The following is a 26694-nucleotide window of genomic DNA, read 5'->3' as shown; positions in this document are numbered from 1 at the left end:
TACCCATCCTTTCCGTAGACTCTGTCTGCATTATCTCCTTCAGACTCCTTCGCTCTTCTTGCAGTGAAGCTCATCACCCTGACCCTGTGAAATCCCCGACTCTGCTCTCTTGCATCACTTTCCTTCCTTTCATAATCTAGCTTGGGAGTTTAGACTTGCATAATGCAGGCAACATGTGATGGAAAAGCGAGTCGGAGGGCTGACCTGGGCCAGCAACACGATCAAACCCAAGCCTTTGTACACTCCTCAAGCTAGGTTATCCCTCAGTAAGTATATACAAATTAAATCTATGCACAGATAAAATGGGTTTAGGGGTAGTGTTTGTCTAATATTTATAATGATGACAAGTCTGAGAAATAAAATACAGTAAATGACCTGCCTTGCTGCTGTCGGGCCTGCTGGGTTGTTGAACTCTGTGAATTTCAGTTGCCTGCCTGTGTATCTTTAGGGCTCAGGCATGGATGTGACGTGGGCCTGGGAGACAACCTGACACCTCCTAGCCTCGGGAAGGCACAAGTCCTACAGTTTCAATTATTGCAAAGTGTTCCTCCATTCACAGACACTCAGCCTAAGCTTCTCATCTTGTTGAGCAGTGGAGGGGCACAAAAAGCCCTCACCTTGCCCTCAAACCAACCCCTCTAACCCCCCACTCATGGATTTGTCACTGCGATCATACCTGAAAGGACATTTGTGAAAACAAATGCCACAAAGTGAATGACTTAACCAACTCAGTGCAACATTGGAGGCAAGTACAGCACTGCCCCTTCCTTCATACACTGGCTGCGTTTACCATAGGCGAGCACCTACTTGGTTTAGTGGTAGCCCGGCCATGCTTTTGATATGACTTTCTAGGGATATTTCATATCTATTCGTTTTCCTTTCAGGGTTAATTTGCATTCTCCTTCTTTCATTAAGGAAGTCCAACTCTGTTCGATTTGTTTCGAAACATTTCTCGTTTCTACTGTGACAAGTTTCCCGGGACATGTAATGATTCCCTCCTGGTTTCCCGTTCCTCCCAGGGTCCCTGTTTCCTTATTTGTCGTTGGGGAACCTCTCTGGAACTCTGGCGGGTTTGTTATTGTTATTCTCTGTTCCTTGTTCGCTGCGTCCGCACCAGCATCTCTGCCTGGTGGTTCTCTTTCTCTCTCTCGGCTTTGCCATGTTTCATTGGGGAGCCGGGTCGCTGGTTGCGGCTCCTCTGCAGTAGTCTCAGCGTCGTTATATGGGCAACCTGCCTGCCACTCTGAATTCGTGGTCATGCTACCACTGACCATCCGACCCCAGTCAGTTCTGCTTCTCGTCTCCTCACTCCGAATTACCATTGTTTTTGTTGCTGACCAGCAGCAGTTTTGGTTTTCGTCGGCTACCTGATTGGTGGCTGCTCCGCCTCCAGCTGGCATTAAGTTTCCAGGGGGAACATCCCTTGTCGGTCTGCAATCTTCCCGCCTTGCTCTCTCCTTTCTTGTCAGGATTAACGAGTGTTCCTCCTTTAATCCACTCGTCTTTCTTCCTGATGGCTGCAAGTTTTCATTTTCTGTTCCACCAAGTCTTGGTAATTAGAAGTATTTTATATTAGAGACAGTCCCATATATGCCATCTTGTGACTTGGTTCAGGGAGTTCCTGACAGGAGGGTGTTGTGGGTGGGATTACCTCCCTAGCCACACGGGGGGTGTGGGGGTGCTCCCCTTGGGGAGAAGTGACGAGTTCTCTCGATTCATCACTGTTGGGTCTAGGCCCGGTCTTGCACAGAGGCAGCATGGACACCTACCTCCCTGTTGGGTCTTGGCACCTGGGAATTGTAATTGCCACAGGCCTCTGTAACCCACTGGGGATAGAGGGTTAGGGCCCGCTGAGTGGATAGGTAGGGAGTTGAGGGTAACCGGAAAGAGGGTTATGGATGGAGAGAGGGGTTTAGGGAAGACCATGCTCCTCGGCTCCGGCATCACCTCCTGGGTTTGGTGATCTCTGCCCTTTGATTCCTCCTCTCACACATAACCAAGATCTCTTCTCCTCCTACCAGGCCCCTAGTATGATCACCTGCCTACTGAACCACTAACACAATGAGAATCAAATGCATGGCATTACTTCATGCCTACCTTTCCTTGTTTGTCAGATTGTGCAACCTGACAGATCTTTGTCTCAATTAAGCACGCCTTACATGTCTTCTACACTTTAAATGCCCACATTGCATTTAACCAAATTGGGTAAACACTTTAGCACAACATTTTGATAAGAAATCAAACACTACTTAGTTGCAGGTTGCAATCACCACTGCAACCTTTGTGAGGAGTCTTTTTCCAGAGTGGGCGGCTCCACTAGAAAAATACCAAAAGGTTATGCAAGTGCGCAGAGGAATCTATCCATTACCATTCGCGCTGAGGAGCCGCCTAAGAATGACAGTTTGCACCACACGACCACTAGACCTTGCGACCGCATGGTATGCATGCGATTATGGTTTCATGGTTCCGCTTAATGTTCATAGCGTTCTCCCCTACTTCCACTCAAGTGGGTAGAGAGTTTTCCATTGTGCGTTCTCCCCTACTCACGCTCGTGTGGGTAGAGAGTTTCCCAGTTTAGCATAAATTAGGAGTTTAGTTCCCCCAATGAATTTGACGCTGTGCACGTAATCACATTTGGGGCCGGCGCGCTTTCACAACAGCAGCGCTAAATGGACCATTTTGCAAAACGTTCACTTATCTGTATCTCGAAGCGGGGCATGCAGCTGGTACACGCGGATACATCTTATGATTAAATGTGGATTGTTTCTTGCATTGTGTGCTTGAAAAAAGCCTGACTGCACCACACAAAGAATGTGCCAACATCACTTGGGTATAATGTGGTGCAGAATAGGCAGTATTTTGAGATCACCAATTATGGGAAAACCAATAACATACATTGTTGGCAGTCGCTAAAACTGCGTGGCCGTGAGCCCCCCAAGTCCCCACATATCAGACAAGGAGACTGGATGCGGTTCGTGGTGGCTCTGAGGCCGCTGGGAACTCCCCGTTTATTTATACTGCGCACGCAACAGAGTGAACGTCACCCTGTCGTGTGCACGCCCTTAAAGGGCCAGCGCCACACTCCTCCTTTTCCATAACAACAAACTGAAAAGAGAGGATCTAAACTACCACACATTTAACAGCACACATTATAAATTCAACAGTCCCCCGTTTATTGGCACCCACCCTGGATCCCCAGATGGCACCCCACACAACGGCCTGAGAGGCTCTACAGCCCAGCATCACCATCTCAGTCCGTCACATAGTCCGTTAGATGGGCAGGTTTCCCACGCCCTGTTCTCAGGGGGTACTTCCTGCCTGCCTCTCTAGCCGGTGTCCCTTCACATGGCACACCGCGGGTCGGAGACTCCATTGTGGGGGGGCGACCCCCTCCTTCGTCCGGCGCTTCCTCCGGGTCTATGTCCTCCATAGTCTCAGCCCTAGGCTCACCCAGGTTCTTAAAGAAACTGGCGTTTCTGGTCACCGATGCTGTTCCGTCGGATGCGGTCACCATAGATCCTTGACCGCCACCACGTCCAACGGAGCTGGTTCATAGGTGAGAGACATCTTGCCCTGTGTGTGACGATTTCTCACTAATACTTCATCTACCGGGGCAATCCTTGGCGGTCTCAAACCTCTTCTATTGTTTTCCATTTCAGTCCTTGCCCTTCTCGCCTCCTCCACCTGACGGCCGGCTCTCGCTCACCCACTTCTGGTATTATGTCTCTCGGGCATTGCTGGAATAGTGCCTCTGCTGGTGCCACACCCGTTGACGAGTGGGGTGTAGTCCGGTATCCCCGTATGTACACATATTGTGCCCTTTGTAGGCACTCGCCCTTTCCTTGAGCGAACCTCAATACTTTATTCAGTGTGCACATCATGCGCTCTGCCTCTCCATTTGTACGAGGCCAGAGCAGGGTGACCTTTCTGTGATGGATGCCATAGTTCTTCATGAGGTCGGTGAAGGGCGCCCTGTTGTCGGAGCACAGGACGGTGAGCAGTCCATGGGTGGCAAAAACTTTCTCCAATGCTATCACCACCTTGTCGAAGGGCACTGATTCCACAAACTCGACCTTGGAATATCGAGACCATTCGTCCACCACCACTAGGAAGTGGGTGCCTCTGGTTGTGGACCCAAAATCTGCATAAACCACTTCCCATGGCCTGGACCCTCTGGGCATTGTCTCGATGGATGGCTCACGTTGTGCCAGTGAGGCAGCCTGGCACCACACGCATGATGCCACAAACTCCTCCACTCTCCTTTCTAGCTCAGGGAACCACACCTTCTGTCTGAGGCGAGCCTTCGTCTTGGGGGCTCCTTGGTGACCCTGGTGCGCCAGGGCGATGATTTGCGGAACCTTGGCTTGGGGAACTACAATCCTGTCTCCCCTTAACAGGAGACCCGAGAATGTCAGTTCTTCCTGCATCCCCCAGAGCTGTTCCAGTGCCACTTTTGCCTCATTTGTTCTTCGGCCCAAGGCTTCCAACACAGTTTTCCAGGCACCCTGTTCCATTGCGGCCTTCAGTATTCCAAAACACTCATCATTTTTCGACGCGTGCTCTAGTTCCTCTACCTACATCGAGTTTGGGGTTGCTGTTTCAATGACCAGCCGGACGTGTTCATCCGCTTCCTCTGCGATGTGGATGACTGGGAGCCCCCTCTCGGATGTCTGGAGAGGTAGTCAGCAGTGTTGTTGCTCCCTGAGTGGTAGATTAGCGACACTCCATACTCGAGCAGCGCGAGCATCCAGCGTTCTATCCTCACCGGTGGCTTGGACGAGGAACCAGCCATCATGGGCAGCAGAGGCTCGTGGTCCGTAATCACCGTCACCGGTTGTCCCAAGGTGTATAGGCGCTCGATTTGCGAGTACCGCTGCTCTGTCTCGGAGAGTGCCTTGCTGGCATAGGCTATCGGGTGGACCTCCTGGGCTCTCCCAACCTGCGTGAGAACCGCCCCCAGGCCATAGGGGCTAGCATCCACAACAATCTCAGTCTGGAGGCTGGGGTCAAAGAACGCCCTGGTGTCCTCAGCAGCAAGGGCACTTTTGATGTCGTCGAAGGGTGCCTGTTCGAGCGGCCCCCACTGCCATGTGGTGTCTTTCTTCATCAGGGTCCCCAACGGCTCTGAGCGGGACGCCAGGTTCCGCAAGAAGAGGCCACAATAAGTGACCATGCCCAGAAAACTCCTCACATCAGCTACATTCTCTGGTGGTCTGGCTTCCTTTATGTCTCTCACCTTGCGGGGATCAGGTGACACGCCATCCGCCTTAAAGACAAATCCGAAAAACTCAATTGTGGTTTTGAGAAACTCCCATTTGTCTCTGTGCAAAGTGAGTCCCAGCGAGGGAAGGCGCTCAAATGTCTTGGCCAGGCGTGCCAGGTGCTCGGCTTCTGACTTTGCGTACACCAGGATGTCATCACTGATGTTGAGGACTCCCTCCAGGTACACCAATGCCTCTCTGATGATGTTATGAAACACCTCAGCTGCAGAGGAGACACCAAAACTCAGTCTTTTATATCTGTACAGCCCCCAGTGCGTGGTAAATGTTGTTATATAACGGGACTCGGGGTGCAGGACCACCTGATGATACCCTGCTCTGAGATCCAGCTTGGAAAAGAATTTCGCCCCTTGCAGTTCCGTTATAATGTCATCTATGGTGGGGGTTAAGTGCCGTTCCCTCTTTATGGCCTTGTTGGGGAGGCGCATATCCACACAGATTCTCACCGCGTTGGGTTGTTTGGGCTTGCGGGCAATTACAATGGGAGACACCCACGGAGTGGGGCCTTCCACCTTTTCAATGATGCCTAGGCCGACAAGGTTGTGCAATTCCTGGTCCACCAGGTCTCAGAGGTGGAAGGGCACTCGCCAGTGTTTGAGTGCCACTGGTTGAATAGACTCATCTATGTGTAGCCGTACAGGTTCACCCTCCATCTGTCCTATGCCTTCAAACAAAGAAGCGTGCTTGCCCAGCAGTACCTGTATGTCGTCCAGGTATACAGAATATGCAAATATCACAATCCAAGGGCCTCTGCCGCAGCACAGCAGGGTGTTGTTGCTCACCGGTGGGACATAGAACCTGGCTCGGACTGATGTATTGCCATACTGGACCCTTGTCACAAACACACCGTCTAGGGTAATTGGCTGTTCGCCTCCAAAAGTGAAGATTTGTGCTTTTGGCGCTGCCAGCGCTGGCGGAGATTGCATGGTGTCATAGTGTCCCCTTGCCATCACATTAACTGATGCACCGGTGTCCACTAGCATTAGTATTGAGTCCGCGTTCACCATCACATTACACCTGGGCTGTCTCTTGGAGTTATTCTTCAGGACGCCCACACTGGATACGAACAACACGTTTTCTTCATCCTCCTCTTCCTCATCCCCCTGGTCCACCTGGGAGACGTTAGATGACCTCTGGGGGGCAGAAGAAACTGGGACGGATGGGCCCCCTGGGAACCACTGTCTGAGTCATGGCCCTACGCATCCGGGCATAGTGGTCAGCTCCCCCACACTGGCCACACGTTTTGCCTATGGCCGGGCACTCTGCTGGGTGTGGGAGATCGTATCCGCATTTCAGTCATGAGCTGTTCACTGCTTGCCCTCTTGGTCCTTGGCTACTCGCCAGGCGTCTCAACCCTCGGCCTCTACTGACTCCACAGATGTCGTCCGCCTTACTGGGGCGCACTCCGGCCTCCATTATGGTTGCCCGCAGTTCAGATATCTCATGGCACCTCCCGAGTTCTAGGATGTGGGGAAGGGTGATGCCCGGCTCTCGCAGGATCTGGCGGCACAGTTTGCCAGACACACACCCCTGTATGAGTTGGTTACGAATCATGGTGTCTGGGTCGTTCCATGTACATGGGACTACCAGCCTGCGTAGTCTCCCATAAAAGACATCAAGAGTCTCATCGTCCTTTTGGCGCGCAGCCCCCATGAGGAAACGTTCATAATCTGCATTTGCCATAGGCAGAAAATGATTGTGGAGCGCATCCTTCGCTGCCGCATATGACCCATCCACTGGTTGAAGGGACATGAATATCTCATGTAGCGCAGGGCCTGCACAGTATAGGAGGGTGGCCAACTTACTGTCATCACTAGTGTCCATTGTGGCCCTGAAGTACATCTCCAATCTGTCCATCCACATTTTCCACCTCGGCCCCAGACTTGATGGAGTGCCCGAGACATCAAACTCAGGCATTGGCTGGAGGGCACCAGGTGGCTTGGGCAAAGGTCTTGGTGGCAGGATGGGTGGCTGCTGTTGGGCTGCTGCAGGAGCGGCCGGCTGTTGGGCAGCAGCCACAGCTTGGCTCATGCTGGCAAGCGCACAAGCACCCCAGGGATGTAGAAGAAATGGGGCCGCAACTCACCACCACACCAGATAGTGTTCTTCTGCAATAGATGGGCCCTGGATGTAGCCACTGGCAACCCACAGCTATCAATGTTCCTTAGGTTCAGACAGGCATAAGCAGTTCCACGATGTGTAGATCAGCTGGCCAGGCAGTGGTGCCAACACCCAATCACTCGGTGAAAAATAGTGAAACTGTAAATAAGTCACTACAAAAATTACATGTGCTGCTTCTAGTGGCTATCCGCCACTGCATTGTCCAAAAATTAGGCTTGGATGGCTCACCGGCTCTTCGTTATGAAGCCGTGACCTCCCAGGGCCTGTTGTATAAGATGGCCGCCGACCGCGTGTTTCACTCCCCTCTCCGGGGCATATTTTGCAAAATGCGCCTCACATCAGATCATCCGCGCACCTTGCAAAGATCACCACCTGTCCCGGGTGCGGATCCGATCGCTCGTCGCTACTGTTGGCAGCCGGTAAAACTGCGGGACCGTGAGCCCCCCACGCCCCCGCCTATTGGATACGGAGACTGGATGCGGTTCATGCGGGCTCCCCGGTGGCTCTGAGGCCGCCGGGAACGCCCCGTTTATTTATACTGCGCACGCAACGGAGTGAACGTCACCCCGTCGCATACGTGCCCTTAAAGGGCCAGCACCACATGCATGGTATTGCAAAAATGCATACAATAACCTTAATACATTTTTTAAAACAAATACACATCTGCAATGGCAAAAACTTAACATTTGAAATAAAATGTATATTTTTATTTTAAAAGTAAAATAAATATTTTTTGTCATATGCTGCTTGATTAGCCCGTAGGTTAATGAAGCTTCTGTTTTGTCCTCTTGCATTTAGAAACTCTTCCCTGATGGCTTGTAATACACACGCTGGTATTACTCCATGGACTCAGACCCCCAGTCTTCAGTGAATCCACCAAGAATAGGCCCTGTGCGCAACAAGCCAGTACCATCTCTTGAAATAATTAAAATTGTTCACTTGACAGAAGAGATGTACATAGTACAATGCTTTGTTTTTTTCTACATTTTTATAAGCTATTGGAACAGCGCAAATCAAAAATACTTGCAATGAGGTGAAAACCCCACATTTATGTAAATAATGCAACATAAAAGGCAAGCCCAATATGCGGTTAATAGTGTGGAGTTGGAAATGGTCTGCAGCAATTCCTCATTCCCCTTAATATAGAAATCTCTTGTTGCAATTGATTTAGTTGAAGCATTGGTTTCTTCTGGTTAACCCACAGATCTGCATTCCTAGTGCCACTCAATATATCTCTGACATATGTACAACATGGTATTGAAAATCCACCCTCCTGGCCAAGAAGATCCTTCAAAGGTCCATGTATTTGCCCAGTTCTGGAGATGACCAAAGTACGACTCAGTACAACAGGGGTTTAAGTGCAACACGCAACTAATTTGACATAAATTGAACTCCAGAGTCCCACCCCATAAATAGCAGCTTGCTGGGCTTGCAACTTACATATCTCCAGAGTCCATAGTCGGCTATCATTGCTGCAAAATTGTTTGAATAAAGTGAATTGTCTTTCGAATGTTGCTGGAGTTAGTGATAGGAGAATTGCATTGTCTGCAAACAATAATAAAGGATATTTATCTGATACTAAAGTTGGAGCATTAGTGAGAACTGATCAAATACTTTCAATTACATTCTTAATAAAGAAACAAACAAGCAGTGGTGCTAATACGCATCCGTGTCACAAGCTTATTCGTACTTCAAATTGTGATGTTGTTTTCCCCACTTACTACAGCATTATTACCCCTGCATAGCAGAAGTAATGCTGTAAATAAGGCATGAGCTATTCATAATTCACATAAACTCCCCCAAAGTTTTTGAACAAGGGACACAGCCAAAGGCAGTCTGGAGGTCTATGAACATTACATACAGGTTCATTTTCCCTAGCGATCCACATTTTTCAATCCACATGACCAGTCAGAAACAATGATCTAATGTGCTCATACATTGCAATTATTGCATTAAATAGTCTAAAGAATTACAGAGCCCAGATGTTCTGCTTGGTATCTAGAGGAATTTTGTCAAGACATGGGACATTATTGCTATTTTGAGTAGCAATGGCCATGGTGATCTTTCATAGTGAATACCGGAGGCTCTGGATGGGGCCTTCCATAATGGAGTTTGTATGTGTGGGTGCAATATATGCTCTTGTATCACTACATAACTACTTGAAGTAATCGTATCATATGTTCTCCGAGATGTATCCCTTTACGAATGTATCTTCCCCTTGGTCGGTAGCTTCCAGAACCTTGCATTATCATTGTTTTTTCTTAATGGATTCTCGGATGAGTTCCTAAGTCCCATCTGCATGTTTTCTGTTTTTATGAACAATCAACTTCTTATAATTTGATCTGGATAGGCACAATTCACCCCTTTCTGTCTTTCCCACATTCTGTACAAGGTGAACCAACTGTTGTTTGGCATTTTTGCATTCTTTATCACACCATATTGCCTTTTTCATTGTTGCTTTTCTAACTATGCTACCTGGTTTAGTGATTAGAGGCTTAATGTTATCAATCATTTCCTCATTTGTTTCCATTATGGCTTTGCTGGATGATGTTGCATTCATTAATGCCCTTCTCAAATGATTATACATTTCTTGTCAAATGCATGGCAATATTTTCTCCTTATTCATGATGTCCCATTTTATTATACGTCTTGTGTGCCCAGCAATATTAATTAGAATGCTCCTCTGGGTAACATTATTTATCTGAGTACCATATGGATTATTATTTAAGATTAACAAGCATGGGCGATGGTCACTGTCGGATCTCATGATCAGCTCAAATGTTTTCACTAGTGCCCGTGTCTGGAGATCACGTAAAATATAGTTAATTTGGCTATACTTTGTACCACTAGCAAATGTTGCTTTTGCTAGACAGTCTCCAATCACCCTTCCATTGTATGCTCTTAGATTCAAACAGACAAGAGGGGAAGGTAAACCACCCAGGGTTACAATGGTACGCCGGGGAAGTGCAGGGGGAGCCACAGAGGTGGCCCCAGCAAATAACTGAGGGGGCACAATATAACAGCCCGAGGACATCACGGCAGAAACGGCCTGAGTGCAGGATGAGGGGCAGACCCTCGGCTGAGAAGACCCATGTAAACACTAATGCCCAGAGGGAAACTCCTACTGCGGGCAGGGCGCAAAGACGGTCCCTCAAGCGGCCACGGCCTCACCTAGACAGACCAGCCGTCCCAATCACCATGCCTCATGTCTACCAGGTGCGCCCTCCAACCCAGGCACTAATATTGGCATCGCACCCTCCTTACCATCGCGCAGAAGCTTGTACTGAGTAAGAACACAGACCAAAGGAACAGACAAGGGCCCGGCCTGCTGAGACCAGCCGTGCAAGCGATAAGAGACCCACGAAGGGCCTGCAAGCACACAAGAGGGGAAGGGAAATAATCCAGGGCTGCATCGGCACCCGGGGGAAGCTTGGGTGGAGCCACAGAGGAGGCCCCAGTAAAATAACTAAGGGGGCATACTATAACAACCCCAGGACACTGCAGCGGAAATGCCCTGAGTGCAAGACTAAAGGTAGACCCTTGGATGAGAAGACCCTGGCAAACACCCAGCAACCTCCATTTATAGCCCTAAGCCACGAACCGTGACTACAAAATACTGCTTCCATAGCACGTACCTGGGGGCAACAAATCCTCTCTACTCTCCGAACGCGGCTGTAGCTGACATATCTGCTCTCCCATAACCAAGTGCTGCACGCTTAGGGGAGGAAGCCACAGCCGCACTGGGGATCAGCCAATACTACCCCAAAGAGCACAAGCAGAACAGAGGGGCATGCAATCAGAATCCCACACCTCAGATACTAAGGACGGTCCAGATAGCGCGCAAACAGGGGGCCTCCCCAGACGCTCAGCGAGGAACAAGCAGGAAATGTAGGTATAAGCGCAACTCCAGGCCATACTTGCCGAGATGAAAATTATTGGCCAACGAGCGCAAGAAACAAATACAGCTGTCCTTGACATAAAACGGGACCTCCAAGAAGTACAAAACCGCCTGACCGCCGAAGCAGAGAGAACCACGGATAATGAGCAGTGCATCAGCGCCCTGCAGGACAACCTGACGGCCACAGAAAACAATCTTGACGGAGTCATTAGGGAGATCCAAAGACTAGGCGAGAAGATCGAAGATCAGGAAAACAGGTCCCGGTGGAATATTCTTCGAATCGTCGGGGTCCCGGAAAACACAGTAGGAATGGACATGGAAAAATTAATCTGTGATCTCCTTCAGCACTCCCTACAACTAACAAATGCCAAAGACCTCACTATAGAATGAGCACAAAGAGCTCCGTTCCCCAAGCCAGCACCAAGTGAACGCCCAAGGGTAATCACCATGCACCTACTAAACTTTCAACACAAAGTGGCTATTCTGAAGGCATACAGATTGGCAGCACCAGCACGCATTGGTGGGGCGGAGATACGAATTTTCAATGATTTTTCGCTGGAAGTGTCCAGAAGGCGCAAAGGCTTCAGCCCCATATTTGAAGCGCTCAAATCTACAGAACATAGACACTACCTAAAGTTTCCGGCAATCTGGTGCATACAAATAGACAGAACATGGCATTCGTTCGGGGACCCGCAGTCCACCTGGCGGTTCCTACAACAGCAGAACATCATGACGACAGACTTTGATAGCTAGGCAATGGAGTCAACAAGATCAGACCACTCCCCCCTACCCAGACAAGAACGCTCACAGACAAAAGGGAGATGGCAAAAAGAAGGCAGAGGACCAAAGGGATGGGTCCATGGCCCAAACAAGCGTGCCGGGAAAACCTGACACTAGGCCCCTACAGGCACACCATCAAGGAAGTGAAGATAGAAACTACCCTTCGATAAGAAGCAGGCATTAGGACATCCCGATCTGCGCAGAATGAAACACCAAGAGAAGACAAAATACAACTTATTTTTCTCCATGAAACGAGTGGGGTGGAAGACTAGATAATCGGCAAGCGGGGCAACATCCTCCACCCCATCAACCACACTTTGCCCACTCTGTGCAACCAAGACAAGATATATGGGAAGAGGTGGCAACTCTGGAGTTTGCACCTTCCGACCCCATATATGGGCTCTTCAGCCTAGTTTTGGACGAGGGTCGTCTGTTTGGTCCACCCAATATTACTCTTGTTTGTTCATCAATGGCCCACGGTTGGGCCCCAATTCTGTTATGTGGAAGAAGGTTATCCACAAGTTGTTCACTTTGGGGTTTCATCATTAGATGTGCTCAATACCAATAGCTACATCCGCGGCCAGAGTTAGAGAGGCTCACAAGGGACCAAACGCTCTCCACTCAAACACCCACTGTCTAGGCTAACATTAGTGACCCTTAACATTCAGGGACTAGGCCACCCCATCAAACGCAAGCGTCTCCTAAACTATCTGAGAGATATTCAGGGGGACATAATATTCCTTCAAGAGACCCATCTCAATAAAACCAAAGCTGAAAAGTTGGCAAGAGGATAGGTGGGCACCGCGTTACACTCACCGAGCCACGGGAAGCAGGGAGTTTCAATTCTAATACATAAACGGGTGCCCTTCCAAGTGCAGCACACATATAATGACAAGATGGGGCGAGTCATACTGGTGCAGGGACAGATACAACAACATGCAATCATATTACTGAATATATACGCCCCCACAATGGACACACCAACCTTCTTCACACACACACTTTCAAAATGCGCCTGATACATGCAGAATACAGTGATTGGAGGGGGACATGAACATAACCCTAGACCCAGCCCTAGATCGACAGGAGACTAGGCTTGATAACCTGACTAACAGAAAAATTGGACCCTTTGAACTCTAATGACCGATTTGCAACTGAAAGTTATATGGCAGCATTTCCATGCAAATCGGCAAGACTACACACACTATTCCCATCACCTTAAGTGCTACTCAAAGCTAGATTACTGGCTGATGGCGGCTAACAAATTACACATGATATCTGATTGCAACATACTACCGACGCGGCCCGCAAACCACCAGCTTGGCGCCTAAATCGCCAAGACGACAACGACACACCTGGGTTCAATCCATACATGTACTGGGATGCATTCAAAGCATACCTAAGCGGCCTATGCACATCACGGTGGCCATATAAACTGAAGCAGTGGGGGGAAAGGGAGGCCTGCCTTGCAGCGGAGCTCAAGACGGTAGAGGCGAACAGCTGCTTCACCAACTCAAGAAGCTGAAGGTGAAAATCAGGCAAATCACCACAGATGGGGCACAAAAATCATACACAAACTAGTCCCAAAGATACTACATAGAGAATGACAGGCCACTACGCCTGATGGCACTAGCACTAAAAAATGGCAAGCCACCCAAATAATCACAGCCATCAAAGTGAAAGCAACCAACACAATAGTGGGGGATGAGCCAATTAACGTGAGATTTGCCAAATTCTACCAATAACTATACACAGCAACTGACACATACACACCCCAGGCCACGGAAACCTTCCTATATTCAATTCCCATCCTCAGAGTTACAACAGAGCAAGCCGAAGACATGGATTCTCCTATCACTGAAGCAGAAATAACCCGGGCAATTCTATCTCATTCCCTCGGGAAAGCCGCCGGACCCGATGGGATCCCAATCGATCTATATAAGTGTATAGTAGAAGAAATAGCCCTGAAATTGGAAGCTGTCTTAAAAGAGCGCTCACCCAGAAGCAACTACCCAAATCGATGCTGGCCGCCAACATGATAGTGTTCCATAGGGGGGAAGACCCAGAAGATTGTGGCTCATATAGGCCGATCCCTTTAATACATTCTGATGCCAAAATACTGGCTAAATGCCTTACACATAGACTAGAAAGCACCCTCCCTCAACTAGTACATAAGGACCAAACAGGCTTCATTAAAGGACACTATTCCTGCAATAACATGCACAGGCTGTTACATATCATCGCGGGCGATAGGGATCCCCAAGATGCATAATAGCCGTTGACGTGGAAAAGGTATTTGATAAGGTGCAGTGGGAGTTCATGCTCCACGTCCTGCCCAGATATGGCTTCCCCCCGCGTCTTTTACACCTGATCAGACTCTTACACACAGGCCTGACTGCCTCAGTGGTCACCAATGGGGTTGCCTTTGCCGAGTTTCGCCTCTAGTTATCACCCCTGCTATACGGCCTGTCCATTGAGACGCTAGCTATTAAGATGCACGTGGATCCAAACTGGGCGGGCATTCGTCAGGCGTCAGAGGAACATTGAGTATCGCTGTACGCAGATGACCTGCTAATATACACCAGCAAAACCACAGCAACTCTCCCTTACATTAAATCACTCCTACAGAACATCGGCCCGATGGTGGGATACAAAATAAACTGGAGCAAATCTGAAGTAATGCCACTACGGCAAGACGTGCTATGGGACCCAGGTGGTATCGCACCATTTACCCTCCAACTAGTATCCATAAAGTATCTGGGGATACGCATAAACGCCGCAGTGGAGGAGCAAGGGGACCTCAATTTCCCCTCAGTCATATGTAACATAAAGGCAGACTTGGAGAGGTGGGACACGCTAGCGCTATCCCTGACAGGTAGGATCAACGCCCTTAAAACAAATTCTTTCCCCAAACTGATCTACATAACCATGATGCTACCAAACAGCCGAACCCCAAACATGTACAAAGACCTTGATACTGCCATCAACAAATTCATTTGGCGAGGGAAAAAAGCCTGTGTCCACCTCCCCGTACTACAAGCAAGTAAAGACACTGGTGGACTGTCAAACTCAGCTGTAGCCGGCTGTATATCGGTAATGTCCAATTCCACTTCCCCTTCCTCCTCACCTGTTTCTTCGGGAGAGATTCCGTGTTGATGGGGTCTTCTGTTGATCCTCTTCTTTTTCGTGAAGAGAAACGGTCTTCCACGGTAAGAAGCCACCCTGATTCCCTGAAAAACAGGGAAGCTGGGGACCCACCTCCGCAGAAACCAAACGAAGAGGAAAAAAGCCAAAGCTTAAAAAAACCCTCTTCTCGCGGTGTGAAGCACTGATGTGTGGTGAGGTAAGATGTTCCAGGACCGCGAAGATCAGAGGCGTGGAATTGGTTGGATCAAGCCTCATATTAAAAGTCTGAAGAGAGCAGCTGACAAACTGAACCAGAACTCCAGCGAGGAAAACTCCAGTGAACAAGGTAAGTACCAGGAAGATCTCGGTAGCGATCCGAGGAGCGGAAACGCTGACAGCAGCCGAAGAAACTCCAGAGGAAAAGGTAAGCACCTGGAGGAAGTCGGTAGCGATCCGAGGAGCGGAGCCGCTACCAGAGAAAAAACAAAAGGGCAAAAAACACAGAGAGGAAAGGGAAAGTATACTAAGAGGGAGAAACAGAGAAGGAGAAAAAAGAAATAAGGAAAACCGGCGGAACGAAAGCCGCCTAAAGAGATCACTGAAAGCGGAACTCAGCGAGGAAAGCTTAGCTCCAAAAAGCAGAGAGCGGGGAACCAGGAAGCAGGAAACTAAGCGGAGCACGGCAACAACAGGTAGCGAAGTTGCAACGCACCGAACCGGAAACAGGAGCTGGACTAAATAGAGGAGGAGACAGGACAAAAGACTAGAGCGATAACCAGGAAGCAAAAGGTAGAATGGAACAGTCTAATGGCGGTGCCAGCGCCAGCCCTTCCAAAGCCGCCAATCACACCTGCGGGTCGGCGGGGGTGTGACAGTATGCCCCCTTCCAAGGGACACCCCACCAGGTTTGCCAGGAAAGGCGCAATGGAATTTTTGCACCAACACAGGGGCATGTATGTATGAAACCGGCTCCCATGAATCTTCAGAGTGAGGATAACCCTTCCAGTGTACAAGGTATTCTAACCGACCCCTTCTATAACGGGAGTAGCGGATGGACTTCACCTCATACTCCATCGGAGGAATAATATCAGGAGCAGAGGTGCGGGGTAAAGGGCGGTCAAAGGGGTCCTCCCTATATTCCTTTAAGAGTGAGGCATGGAACACCGGGTGGAGCCGACGCATATGGCGAGTCAATTGAAGGCGAAAGGCAACAGGATTAATCTTGTGGGTGATGACAAAAGAACCTAGATAACGAGGGGAGAGCTTAGATGGACGTAACCACCGGGGTAGAAATTTGGTAGCCAACCATACCTTGGTGCCCTTTTGCCAATCAGGGGAAGGAAGGCGTTTGAGATTGCACTGAGTGCGGTAGTGAAGACTACTTGCTTGCAAACCCTCCGTAGCAACTCTGTGAGCCTCAGCTACCGTAGACAATAGTTGGTCAACAGAAGGAATGTGAGAGGGAGCAGAAAGAGGCAAAGGGATAGAGCTGGGATGGTAGCCATAAGAACAGAAAAAAGGACTGAGTTTGGTGGCACTGTGTGTGGCATTGTTATAGGCGAACACTGCCGTTGGTATCAGGCTAACCCAGTTGTCTTGCTGAGAATTACTGAAGCATCGGAGGTATTGTTCAAGGGAGGCATTTGTCCTCTCAGTCTGACCATTTGTCTGAGGGTGAAAACCAGACGACATTGCCCTTTCGATGCCTAATTCTTTGCACAGTTCTTTCCAAAAGTGGGAGGAATATTGAGTGCCCTGATCGGAGATGATCTTATCTGGAATTCCATGCAGACGGAAGATGTCTCGTGCAAAGACTGTCGCCATTTCAGCCGCGGTGGGTAGGCCTGCCAACGGTGAGAAATGAGCCATCTTTGTAAAGTAGTCCACTGTCACCATAATGCAAGAGCATCCCTCTGAAGGAGGCACGTCTACTATGAAGTCGGTTGATATAACACTCCAGGGCCTCTTGGGTATCTCATCTTGTTGCAAATATCCAATGGATTTGTGGGTGCGGTATTTAGAGCGGCAGCAAACAGGACATGCTTGAACATACTCAGTCACCTCCTTAGCCAATCCTGGCCACCAGAACCGACGGCGCACCAAATCCAAGGTGCTCTTAACCCCCTGATGCCCTGCCAAAGGATCGTAGTGACACCATCGAAGAGCAGTGCGCCGTGTCTGGGTGTTTGGTAGGAACAAGCTCAGCTTGTGGAAACGTAACCCATCCTTAATCACCAGGTATTTGGAATACTTCACGGGTAGTTCTGAAGAAAAAGAAGCACTGTGGACCTCTTCCAGAAAGGACTCGATGGTATAGATAACTCGGATATCGGGAAACATGAGACTGGGGACTTCTAAATGAGTGACACCCATGTAAGGTCTTCTTGAGAGGGCATCAGCAAGGATGTTCTTAGATCCAGGTAAGTATGTAAGAGTGAAATCATATTGAGCGAAGAAATGTCCCCACCTGGCTTGGCGAGAGTTGATGCATTCCATGTTCTGTATTGCCTTGAGGTTTTTGTGATCTGTTCTTATTTCAAAGGGAAAGAGACTTCCTTGTAAAAGGTGGCGCCATTCTTAGCAAACGAGTTTTCATAGCCAATAGTTCCTTCTCGATAACTGAATAATGAGTCTGGCAATCTTTTAAGGTTTTGGACAAGTAAGCTATGGGATGCTCAGAGCCCTAATGCTCCTGAAGTAGGACGGCCCCTATGGCAGCCGCGGAGGCATCTGTTTTAACAATAAACCTTGCACCTTGATCCGGTTGACAGAGGATGGGAGCGGTGCAGAAATCTCTCTTCAAGAGCTGAAAGGCTTGATCGGCCTCTGTGGTCCAGGAAAAAGGAGATGAGGACTTCTTCAACATCCGCGTGATGGGCAAGACCCTGTTACAGAAGCATGTGATGAATTTGCGATAAAAATTAGCAAGCCCCAGAAATCTTTGCACTTCCTTGACTGATCCGGGAGCAGGCCAATGCAGGATGACCTCAACCTTGGAGGGGTCCATCCTGATACCTTCAGGAGAAAGAATGAATCCAAGGTAAGGTACTTCCGAAACACTGAAGACACACTTATCTGGGTTGGCCCTTAGATGGTTCTCCCGTAGACGATGTAAAACCTGTTGAACATGAGTATCATGGGATTGAGAATCCTTGGAAAAGACCAAGATGTCATCTAGATAAATGATGGTACAATGGAACAACAGATCTGAGAATGTGCGATCCATAAAGCGTTGAAACACAGAGGGAGAATTCACTAACCCAAACGGCATGACACAATACTCAAAATGCCCAAATGGTGTGCGGAACGCCGTCTTCCACTCATCTCCGGAGTGGATGCGTAGTAGATGGTATGCTCTTCTGAGGTCAATCTTAGAAAATACCTTCGCTCCTTGTACCGCCTCCAAGATGCCTTTGATAAGGGGCATGGAGTAACGATCCCTGATGGTAACCTGGTTAAGTCCCCTGTAGTCTATACAAGACCTTAACTCACTTGAACCCTTTTTGGGGACGAAAAACAGGGAGTCACCAGCAGGAGAACATGAATGGCGGATGAGGCTGTGTTGAAGGTTGGAATCCAGATATTCCTTAAGCACCTCTTTCTCTCGTAAGGATAGGGCGAACATACGTCCAAAGGGAACTATGGCATTAGGTGTTAACTCTATAGCACAGTCCTCTGGCCTATTAGGAGGCAACTCTTGATGTATCTCACCAAAAACACCTCCTGGCATTGTTCAAACTCTGTGGGTATATTGTTGATCTTCAGAACTTCACTGGTAATGGAAGGCTCAGGCAGAGTATGTACAATTGCCGGTTGGTCGACTGTAGAACAGGATTGTCGACAAAACTCGGAAGAGAATGAAAGCAGGTTTCTTTTCCAATCGATTTGAGGGTTATGCTTTCTTAGCCAGGACACTCCCAGGATAATGGGGAAGTGAGCTGCCCTGATGAGGTCGAATTGAATCGTCTCGGTATGGTGAAGAATCTTCATGGTGAGGGAAGAAGTAGTGTGAGTAATGAGCCCAGAGCTCAGCGGTTGATCGTCGACTCCTTCCACCTTCTGGTCTTGCTTTTCCAATCTGCTGATACCAATCTTGTCAGCCCACACAATGTCCATAAAGCAACCTGTGGCCCCACAATCCAGAAGAGCAAGTGCCTCACAGGTCTGGCGTGGGAGACACAACTGGACTGCTATCACCATGAGACGGTTATCCTCGGTAGCGTTAGCTGGAGAGACAGACAACGAAACATAGGGACTTGGGTGCCCTCCTCGGTAACTTGTCCCAACTAGTTCCGAGGGGTGGCGTTTCCCGACCGTCGGGGAGGGACATCAGGACAATCCCTCAAAATGTGTTGCTTCGACCCACAATACATGCATAGATTATTGTCCCTGCGCCATTGGCTTTCCTCTGGAGAGAGAGGTCCTCTGGTTGTTCCAATTTGATCGGTTCTTCCTTGCTGTGACAGGTGGGAGCAGAGGTGGACGCACTAGGTTCCAAAGGAGGAGGAAATCCTCAGTTCTTTCAGCGCTCAGAGCGCCTCTCGGAAAGACAAAAGTCCAACTGGAGGACAGTAGACCAGAGGTCGTTCAGTGTAGCGGGCCGTGGCATTCTTGCTAGTTCGTCCTTGAGGTCCTCTCTTAGACCTCGACGGAAAATGGTGAATTGAGCATTTTCCTGCCAGCCTTCATCAGCCGCCGCTCTCTTGAAGCGAGAAATATAGGATAGTAAATCAGTGTTTCCTTGACGTATGTCTAATAGTTGTTCACTGGCGACCACCGCAGACTCCTGTCTTTCAAAGGCCGTCTTGAACTGGGCGGTGAATCCAGCATAATCCTGCAGTAATGGGCTAGCACTAGTCACCAGAGGGGCTGCCCATGATAAGGCGTTTCCGGTAAGATTGGAGATCAGGAATCCAATACGAGCCTGATCTGTGGCATATGACTGTGGCCTAAACGTAAAGTGTGTAACGCATGCTTCCATAAACTCCTTGAATTTATGGGGGGACCCGTCGTATTTCCCAAAGGAACGCGGCATCGGAGGTAATTCGCTGCGAGACTGTTCATAGCAGTCGACTCTTTGTCTAAGGGCTGTGTTCTCGGCCTTGACGCCCTGCAATTCTTGAGTCAAGTTGTGAACAGCGGAGAGGAGTTCCCGGACTTGTTCAGGGGTAGCCATGATTGGAATCTTTGGGCGTTGCAATCTGTCAAACTCAGCTGTAGCCGGCTGTGTATCGGTAATGTCCAATTCCACCTCCCCTTCCTCCTCACCTGTTTCTTCGGGAGAGATTCCGTGTTGATGGGGTCTTCTGTTGATCCTCTTCTTTTTCGTGAAGAGAAACGGTCTTTCGCGGTAGGAAGCCACCCTGATTCCCTGAGAAACAGGGAAGCTGGGGACCCACCTCCGCAGAAACCAAACGAAGAGGAAAAAAAGCCAAAGCTTAAAAAAAACCCTCTTCTCGCGGTGTGAAGCACTGATGTGTGGTGAGGTAAGATGTTCCAGGACCGCGAAGATCAGAGGCGTGGAATTGGTTGGATCAAGCCTCATATTAAAAGTCTGAAGAGAGCAGCTGACAAACTGAACCAGAACTGCGGCGAGGAAAACTCCAGTGAACAAGGTAAGTACCAGGAAGATGTCGGTAGCGATCCGAGGAGCGGAAACGCTAACAGCAGCGGAAGAAACTCCAGAGGAAAAGGTAAACACCTGGAGGAAGCCGGTAGCGATCCGAGGAGCAGAGCCGCTGCCGGAGAAAAAACAAAAGGGCAAAAAACACAGAGAGGAGAGGGAAAGTCTACTAAGAGGGAGAAACAGAGAAGGAGAAAAAAGAAATAAGGAAAACAGGCGGAACGAAAGCCGTCTAAAGAGATCACTGAAAGCGGAACTCAGCGAGGAAAGCTTAGCTCCAAAAAGCAGAGAGCGGGGAACCAGGAAGCAGGAAACTAAGCGGAGCACGGCAACAACAAGTAGCGAAGTTGCAACGCACCGAACCGGAAACAGGGGCGGGACTAAATAGAGGAGGAGACAGGACAAAAGACTAGAGCGATAACCAGGAAGCAAAAGGTAGAATGGAACATTCTAACGGCGGTGCCAGTGCCAGCCCTTCCAAAGCCGCCAATCACGCCTGTGGGTCGGCGGGGGTGTGACATGGACTCGCGGCGAGGCCTACTACCAGGCGGCTCAATTAAGCTGGATGAAACGCTGGCTAAATGTGAACGACAACGCCAGCTGGCGTAACATGGAACTAGCCGTGATGACCCCACTTACACCCAATGAGATCATGGCAACTCCACCACACAAACTCCCGACAACACTGAAAACGCACCCAATCACAGGCCCCAACATCCCACAATGGCACAAACTATGGGTAGCCAAGGGGCCTACGGTCAATCTAGCACCTACATGTGTCAGCCTTAGATCAGTCTTAGCATATGGACAAATGCACACGATCCACAGGAACCAAACAACCGAATGGGCGAACGTACAGATAATGGATATACTAGAGGATGGGGAATTAGAAGGCTTTCAAGAGGTGCAACACCTGCTGAGACTTGGAGAAGGGGATTGGCTGTGCTACCACACCATCCAGATCACAATACATAGACACACAACCGCAAAATCTCGCCTACGGCCCCCTCACTGTGCGAGAGATAAATGGAACAAAATCTAGAAAGCCCTCCACAGTTTCTCACATTCTACACTATATCAGTCCCAGACAGCAAAATTAGAAGGCAAACGATAGCCACGTTGTGGACAGAAGACCTAAGGGTCCCAATCATTAGCCCTGACATGATCGCCTGCTTCCAGGCCATCCCGGAAGTCTCCATCTGCCTCAAAAACAGAGAACTACAATTCAAAATTCTCCACAGAATCTACTATACTCTAAACAAACTCTATGAAATGGGTCTTCAACCAACGGCTGGATGCTGGAGAGGCTGCAAAGACATAGGGACTATGGGGCGTGTGCTCTGGTCATGCCCTGCACTAACGCCTTATTGGCGTAGAATACATAGTCAGCTCACAAGCATAGAGGGGGCTGACTTATCCTTCACCCCCCCGCGTAATGCTCCTGGGCATAGGTGAGGCGGTATGGCACGCAGGCACTCTAACACGCAAACTCATCAAACTCATAGTGTTCACCACACGCAAACTACTAGTATCACATTGGAAAACACTGATCCCACCATCCCATGGAGAATGGGACACCACTCTATCTAGGACATGCAGGATTGAGCGGGCCGCCTTTCATCGACAATCTTAGGTTCACCCAGGTAACGGAGAAGCGTACATCTAGGCGGATGGGGAGCCACCTAAAGTGAAAATCCTACAAGGACCCACATCCTAGGGTTCAGTCAGACACAACAATTAGCACACCGACTAGAGAATCATGAAGAGAGCACGTCTCGGGAAGGGGCAGGCTGCTTAAGTTTAAGGTTACATTGTGGTATAGTGGGGAGAGGCGGGAACCTGGTTCACGGTGACCTACCGGACATTGACGGCAGAGCGTCGCAGAAACCATAGTTAATGGGTAACTCTTACCACCTCTTTGTATCCTATGTAGAATGTTGCAGGTAATCCAGACCACGACTGTAAGGCGCTACAGAATCTGCATACAATGTGGTATTGTTCTTTATCTGTGTACACTATGTGCAATGTTGTAACTCATAAAAAGAGTTTGGAAAAAAAAAAGTTTTGTGAATGACAGGGAGAACTTTTCTTTGCAAAAGCCACCGTGAACCTGACGGAGGGAGGCAAATGTTGGAAAAGGATCTAAGCCCAGAAGAGGGAGATCCGGAGGTGAGAAGTTATCACCCCAACGACACGTGAATGCAATTGAAAAATCATTTTGAATATAAGCCGTAGTAGGGGTCTTTGCATGGAATAGGGGGACCCAGCGGTAAAGAATCATCTCCTCAAGTGTAAATCCGAAAGGAACATTTTTGTTACATTTTAACCTATCAGGCCTACAGAAGAGAGAACGTCAACCACTGAAGGCCCTTACAGTGATAGGAACTGTTTGTCTAAGGCCACTAGAGGGGGACCCAGGGGTGAAGACATCACCCAGAGTACATTTGAAAGGAACTTTTTTTTTTTGCCTATCGGGTCCTCAGAGGCAAGAGACTTTTTATAGAAAAGTGACTTAACCACTGAATACCCTGTTACCTGAAGTGGAACATCGTCTCGTGCTGGGAAAGCTCAAGCGTGTGCTGTGCTCAGAAGGCCGACCTTGTCCCGTACTTAAAACGTGGGGAATGGAGACCCCCCCCAGCTACTGTGCCCTGACTTATTATTTGTGAACACTTCTTTATTTTTTGTGCATCCTATCCCACACTCTTTTTGGTATTACGTTGGAAGGATTGGCAATAGTTTTTTTTAGTATAGGCCCTTTATTTTGACCAGACACCACTAGGACTGCCTTGTTTTGATTTGATGGTCGTAGCTTGCTCCCATATTAGGTTTAGGTTTATGTTAGGCATTTTCCCACCCTACCTATATCTAGTGGGATGTGATTCAACTGATAAAAATTGAAACCCATGCTAATAATTGTGGTACCACCAGCAGGGGAAAACAAGATAGTTGCTCTCCTTGATTCTGACCTCATATACACACTAAAAGAGGTGCTGTTCTCTCAATTGGGTGCCCCACCTGGTCAACATGATCTGTTCTTTAAGAACTAAGTGTTGCTAGATATCCATCTTCTCTCTCATTATCACATACAACCGTGGGACCAGATCATTCTAAATAACTCAACTGGTTTTTTCCTTCATCTGACCAAGTGCCCTAAATCCACATTTTTTTTGGGGTACTCAATCATTATCCATTGCGGGACCATCAGGTTTAGGGATAAATCCACTGAAACCCCTTACTGCAACAGACTCGGAGTCGAAAGAGTCGGATGATTTCGAGACCTTATGCAACGGAAATGAAAGTTGTTTCCTTTCTGATTCAGAACCATCCACAGAAGGAACCCTTACACCATTGGAAGAAATCGCGATTTAGCCAATGGTATCGCCCAGTTAGGATCCAATCAGATACAGGCCGAGAATAGACTTCAGGAAAATGTAGCTTTAGGATTTTATTTTCTAAACTTCGAACGCCTAGCGGAACAACTAGGATGGGAAGAGAACCTTAAAATATGCTATTTACCCCCTCTACTGAAAGGCGAACTGCAAACCTCCTATCAGCAACTTAATCTTGCCCAAGGAGATACCTTCCGATCCATCAAGAAGGGCTGCTTAAAAGAGTGGGGGCAAACCTGCAATTTTTATCAACAGAAACTAAGGGCCATTAGATTGAATCCAGGGGGAATCCCTTAGAAATGGGTAAACGTCTCAAAAACACAGTGGCCCTCTGGATTAGTGATAAATCATTGGATGAACTGACAGAAATGATCACTTTGGAACAGTTCATTAATTCCTTACCCTCTTTTTTACAGAAGGCTGTTCTGCAACTAAATCGACCTATATAGACCTATAATACAAGTGTAGGAGGAACTTTTTGGTTGATATCAACTGTTGCCACTGCAACCTGTTTATTTTTACTCGTTGAGCTGTCGCATTGGTGCGTCCGTAGACGGAGACTTAGAGTTCCTCTACTCCGTTTGTTATAGATCATGGAGAAAATGCTGCGGGCACACCATATTACTGCGCCAGAAACTTTAAAAAATGATTCCAAAAAGGTATTATAGTGCTGATAAATTTATTTGCAATTGCCCTTTAAACGTGACACGTGTTTCGGCAAGGTGCCTTTCTCAAATAAGGGCATGTCTAAATAAAACAAATCATAAATGAAAAATGATAATAATTGTTGTGCAATCATTTAAACCACGTAATTTTTAAATTACAACATAAATCAAGAATTTGTAATCCATCCGGATTATATTTTGGTAGGCCAAGCACAATAAATATAACCAAAAATGGGAAAGAATTAAGACCATAACCACATATTAAACAACATAAATAAGAATGGAAACAAATAACATAAATTAAATGAAAGAATAAACAATAAATAAATAAAAAAATAAATAAAATACACAAAATATATATTGCGTTACGCACATTCCCATATACATACCGATTTCGGTGTATGAAGTAAGTGACAACAAATTGGCATTGTGGCCAAAATATGGGGTTCCCATTATACATGTGTAAGTTGGGTAGAACAAGACAGAGAGGGAGGGAGGGGAGAAAGGGGTGGATGGTAAGGTGAAGGAAGAAAAGAATGATGCACAAAGAGGTTAGAGACATAAGTATATACAGTTCTAATTACATGACATCATTGCGATGCTTACTTAATAAGGAAAACATTATTATTTCTTACCCCGTGCTGTTTCTTAAAGTCATGTTGGATATAGGGTGAGTAATAACTGGGTTGAAATCCCAAACCTGGGTAAAGAGAGGGTGGGGGGGACATCAAAAAATCGAATTGTCTCAATAGGTCTCATTAGTTTGTGTTAATTACAAGATGCCGTGCGCCTGCATGCCTCCTGTGTTTTTTTTCCCATATGGATGCTCGCAATCTTATCGGCCAGTGCCAGAATTAATTAAAGAGAGGTTTACAAATTGTAAAAAGCCATACGCTCGCCTGCATCCTATATCCGGATTCGTATGGTTAGGTAGCATTCAGTGAAAGCCATCCGGCTGATGCCCGGATTGAATGGACAAAGAAGAAGAAAAACAATGATGCCGTGTTTCTATCACGCACTAACAAGTGTGTTTATTCTAAATGTCCGTGCCTTGGATTTAAGAACGCATCTTAATGCAATTGGTTAATACAAGTGGGTGGGTTTAGGAGGTCTCCGCAGGGTTTACCTGCAAAATCTCGTTTGCGCATCCCGCGTCGGAAAGAAAATGGTGGAGGTGCTAGTGAGGTCTGTGTTATTATGAGGGTTGTCATGGGAACTACGTCCTTCGTTAATGTCAGTACTCACTAGTCTGTGGCGGCGGCCATATTGGAAGATGTTTAAAAGTATGTTATGCTATGTAAAGACGCCTGTAGTGCTATTTGTGCAAATACCAGCGGGTTTGGCTTGGTTCTGTGTTTCATGAACTGTGTTTGCACATGTGTTTTTTGCACCTTACTCCATGTGTTTGCCAAAACCCCCTTGCTCTTATAATAATGTCCCGTCACGGTACTGTGGACGGCACAGCATCCCATATACATATATGTCCTGTAGACCCTGAGTGATAATTTCTACAATGATGTCTCTTTTCATGCACGATGTTGCGTGAGCAAGTTGTCAACAAAATATATATTGGATATTACGCTCAAAATAATATGTGTAATATTATTTGTCCCGATTAGTATCTTGTGGGAAATGTAGTTTGGCAAAATATGCTCGGTACTGAAGACTTCAAAAATCTCATATACATACATGTATGTTCTGTGGACCCTAACTGGTAATTCCTGAGTTAATGTCTATCTCAATGCATGATAATGCGTGTACAAGTCGTCTGAAAACTATATATATATATTGAATATTTTGCTCAAGGTCT

Source organism: Ambystoma mexicanum, chromosome 9 (genome assembly GCF_040938575.1).
Source record: "Ambystoma mexicanum isolate Mex_15411 chromosome 9, UKY_AmexF1_1, whole genome shotgun sequence".
Taxonomy (NCBI): Eukaryota; Metazoa; Chordata; class Amphibia; order Caudata; family Ambystomatidae; genus Ambystoma; species Ambystoma mexicanum.
Note: the sequence above shows the minus strand (reverse complement) of the source record.